The 4,859-nt window shown below is 37.7% G+C and overlaps 1 long non-coding RNA gene across 1 annotated transcript; it reads right to left on the bottom strand.

The window, feature by feature from the left end:
* Nucleotides 1-1,697: 1,697 nt before the first annotated feature.
* LOC134068968 (uncharacterized) lies at nt 1,698-3,902 on the bottom strand. Its single transcript, XR_009936744.1, has 3 exons — nt 3,373-3,902; nt 2,348-2,410; nt 1,698-2,137 (listed from the first exon to the last, which is right to left on the bottom strand). It is a non-coding gene; the product is annotated as an uncharacterized LOC134068968 (long non-coding RNA).
* Nucleotides 3,903-4,859: the final 957 nt, after the last annotated feature.

Consider the following 4,859-nt stretch of genomic DNA (forward strand, 5'->3'; position numbering starts at 1 on the left):
ATAACTACACATCACCATTCACATTTATTGAATATTACAACACGCAAATGCAGCAAAGTCCCTGAATTTGCATGAATTGGTGAACGTGCAAGATCACAAAATCATGGAGGGCCTGCACAATGCTAATGAGGGATCGGTTCAAGGTACTTCAGTCATAGTACCATGTCTTCACTGCAAGTCTCACTGCTAGTGCGTGGTGAGTCGCTTTGGCTGGAGGAAATAGATGAATCTGCCATGTTGTTTATGACTGCTTTCAGTGATGACACCAGTCCTGGCAGCTCTAAAACAAGGATGCAATATAACAAGGGTCAGTATCACATTATGATACAAAGAATAAGTATCACATTGTGTCAGAAAATAGAGCATATACAGCGAGGATAAGTATTGGAACCCATGCTAAAGTTGACTAAAAAAATTAGGAAATATCCAACCTTTAAGGACACCAATTGTCTTTGTGAGTGAAATGTATAGCAAATAAATAAATGTTCTTCCTTAAAATACAGGGGTCATAAGTATTTGCTCCCATATGTTAAATTCCCATAGAGGCAGGAAGATTTCTATCTTTAAAAGCCACTTATTTCATGGATCCAGTATACTAGGCATCCTGATAAAGTATCCTCAGCCTTTGGAATTAAAATAGCCCCACATCACATACCCTTCACCATACCTAGAGACTGGTATGATGTTTTTTTTTTCAGTTAGCCTATTAGCCGGGTTGGCATTGAGCCCAATGAGCATCAAACCAGCTAATAACTGAAAAAAAAAGGTCAGGTGAGGTCAGGACTGTGTGCAGGCCAGTCAAGTTCATACACACCAAACTATATCATTCACGTCTTTATGGACCTTGCTTTGCACACTGATGCACAGTCATGTTGGAACAGTAAGAGATTTTGGACAATTCCATGCTCCCAACTTTGTGGGAACAGTTTTGGGAATTGCCCCTTTCTGTTCCAACATGACTGTGCACCAGTGCACAACGCTAGGTCCGCAAAGACATGGATGACAGAGTTTAGTGTTAACTGGCCTGCACAGTCCTGACCTCAACCCAATAGAACACCTTTGGGATGAATTAGAGCAGAGACTGAGAGCCACCTCGTCCAACATCAATGTACAACCTCACAAATGCGCTTCTGGATGAATGGTCAAAAAAGCTATAGCTGCAAAGGGTGGACCAACATCATATTAAACTCTATGAATTAAGAATGGGATGTCTATTGACATCACTATACTTTTGGCAATATAGTGTACGCCGATGCAAGCTCTATAGTGCTTCATCAATCAAAAATACTGTCCGTCTCCACGACTTCTTTGATGCATTTTCATGCAGTAAGAGAGTCTGAGGTCCATTTTCACCGAATTTACACTGTTTTTTGGGATATTCATTTACACTTACCAGGTATTCCTTTGAGTTTCTCAGGGCCTTCAAGTACACAACAAGTGCTTGCAGGTGGCAAACTCTCAATGAGCCAATGATGGGATTCTGCAAAACAGGGAAATATAATAATAACACTACTTTACTTACACTTACAAATTAAGCATCTTAATGTTTACTACGCCTTTACCGTGCAATCCCCCAATGTTAACTTGGAGATTTGGGTATTGGGATGCAATGCCTGTTTACTGCTCCATGGATAGAGGAGTTTCAAAAGACTCTCAATACATTGGAAATGCATTATAAGATGTATGTAATGCTCATGACTTAGAGAGAGGTGGGGCATGTGACAAGGTGTGTTTACGTAATCACATGTAGAGGTTCATATAATGCATTTCCAATGTATTGAGAGATTTTTTGGAACACATTGATCTTCAATGCAAATCTATTCATGGGGTAGAAACAGGTAGTGCAACCCAAAAATGTAAATGTTAACATTCAAATTCGTCATGTCAGCATGGTCAAAAATGTTTCGTTGACAGGTGCATGTTACGGCCCTGTAGCTCATGGCCTAATATTGGTTTTCAAAGTGGGAGGCACAAAACAACTTCTCACTAACCCGATCAATGGCAGCCATGATCTCCTTAATCTTATGTCTTGTTTCTCCTCCCTTCCTATGGCACTCAGCAGACAGCCTGGAGCAGATGTCAAGTTCTGGCATAAACTTGGACTTCAGCTGCACAATGCGTGTGAAATTCTGCACATCTTGAACCATACGAGGGTAGAGGGGACAGAAAGAATGTACAAAACAACCCAGCATTTGTAGAAAGAATTACAATTAGCATACAGAAAACATTGATCTAAGTATGATATCTGCTTCAGTGACTATGAAGAGCATTCCATGCTTATAATAAACAGGGACAATGAGAATAATTATGCACATAGTGTCTACCGCAAAAGTAACCATGAGCTAACCTGTAATGCTTCTGTAAGAGAGACCTCAATGACGCTGATGTCTTGCACTCTGCACTCCCACGTCTGTGGAGAAAGTATATCAAACTCAACAAATTTACACCATGCAAAACTATAATAATATCAGATTACTGAAATCTTTTAGAATTTGAATTAAAAGTTGGGAAGAAAACATTTAATTACATTGAGGCTTGTTTGTGATTAACAAATCACTCAAACATTTAGAGTAGGCAGCCTCTACCATGATCATGAAAAACTTACTTGCTTTACTCGTTTAATATAGAAGTCGAATGAGAGCAAGTAGCCTACAATAATGCTGATCACATCATACAAAAATAATGATAAGTCTAACGTTTGTGTAACTTGTCCTTCAAAGATAGTCTGCACGTGATAAACGTTACAGAGAGACTAGGCAAGATGGTGTGGTTTGCTACACGGACATTCAAATAATTCAAATGTTTGTGGACGAACTTTAGTGTCTGTAACAACGCAAATTGTTCATGACACATAAGGACAATTTGGTAACACAGACTGGCCTGCACCTACGTTTAAACATTAAACTTTTCAGATAATAATCTAACTATTAGTATTCTAAGCCTAACACATAAACATAGGCTGGGTTTGTGCGGGGCTAGCTAGCGGCTATCTTATGTTAGCCGTTAACTGCTAGCTGCATGAAACAGCAAACACATGAAGTCGTCCTGACCTGGTCACATCCATGAACATTCAATTGTGTTTTATGAAACAAACCCATCAAGGCATAACCACCCCTATTTTCGGCAGGGAGTAAAACTGACCTGGGAAACATGATACAATTCTAACGTTAGCCTGAGATGATTAGCTGTTAGCTACTTAGCCGCCCACATGAGATCTGCTGAACCTCATGTGGGCGGCTAAGTAGCTAGCAGCTAATCATCTCAGGCTAACGTTAGAATTGTATCATGTTTCCCAGGTTTGTTGTCATGCTAAACTCCCTAAAATTACACCGAACTCAAAATAAGAACACTGTGTGTTTAGCAAATACATACCTTACAATCCACGAGTGAGGGAGAAGAGGCAGACCTGCCACAGCCAGAGACCCTCGTTTGTGCGTTTTGAAATAATGCTTCTACGGCGACCATAGAGTGACATATTTCCTCCAAACACGAATGCATTTCGTATAACTGACTCCTTTTCACCTAGAAACCTAATTTTATTGTGTAAATCCTACGAAAAAGGATTCATTAAGATGAGCAATAGTGAGATTTCATTTTTTTGAGAGTGAGTACTGCCAAGTACTGAGATTCTGATACTGAATTGACATGTAAATACAATATCTGTAAAAATAATTAGGCTACTGTTCTTAAAGTGACTTTTCTGTCAATCAAGTGTTTATTAATACATGGTGGTGATAGTGTAGACTTATGTATTCCCTCACCAAGATGTGGAGCCAAATGAAAAAAATATAATTTGTACAAAATAAACTTACTTCGTCCACACTGCAACATTTAATCACATTACTCTTTCAGAAATCAGCCTAACAATGTAAAAACACTTTCCATTGGTAGACTACAGTAAATTGATACATTACCACCAATTAGTTGAAATCAAATGTACACTTTCAAAAAGTATACTAACTCTGTATTACAAATAAGTGCACTTACTTAAAGTGCATTAAATTATCACTATATATTTTTTATATTTTAACATATTTTGTGAAAGTATTCCGATATACCACTAAAAATGCAGTTATTTTAGAGTGTACTGTACAAAGTGTACAGAAGTAACACTTCTAATAAAGTGAGATGATAGTACACTGTAAAAAAGTATGCTAACAGTTTATTTGCAGAAATGACACTTTCCATAAGTACACTAAATTGCCACTCAAATTTATGTCAAATTTAATACACTTAAAACGTTGGTACTTCTATCAAATTTAAAATACACTAACAACAAAGTACACTTTCAAAAAGTGCAATCAAAAGACAATTTGATTATTGTGAAATTAGTATACTTTCTTTTTGGACTCAGAAGTTGAACTTAATTACACATATTTTTAAGTATACTTTATAAAGTATACATTAAACTCACTTCAAATAAAGCACAGAAACGAAGAAGCATACTTGCTTTATACTTCATGTACTTTAACCATATTACTAATACACTTAAGTACACTACTTTTTTACCTGGGCTGTGGATCCCAGTTTAATACCTTGTGATAATGTAGCATGATATTATGTATAAAAGTATGATAGTAATACTGTTCTTATGATGCAACGGCACATTAACTGAGACCACATTCATACACTACTTACAAGGACATGGGAGGGAAACAGCTTCAAAGTTTCATTCACAATGACACCAGCTCCAGCCAAAAGCCTCCACAATTAGTCGAAACCTGTAGTTTCAATTCCACAACCGGGGAATACTTCAATTGTATACCACGTTATATGCCATGAACGTTAGAAACTCCCTGTGAGTGTAACAGGGGACCAGTTAGGGCCTTGTCTTTCCATGGTCCTGGAATTAATAACTG

Source organism: Sardina pilchardus, chromosome 21 (genome assembly GCF_963854185.1).
Source record: "Sardina pilchardus chromosome 21, fSarPil1.1, whole genome shotgun sequence".
Classification (NCBI taxonomy): domain Eukaryota; kingdom Metazoa; phylum Chordata; class Actinopteri; order Clupeiformes; family Clupeidae; genus Sardina; species Sardina pilchardus.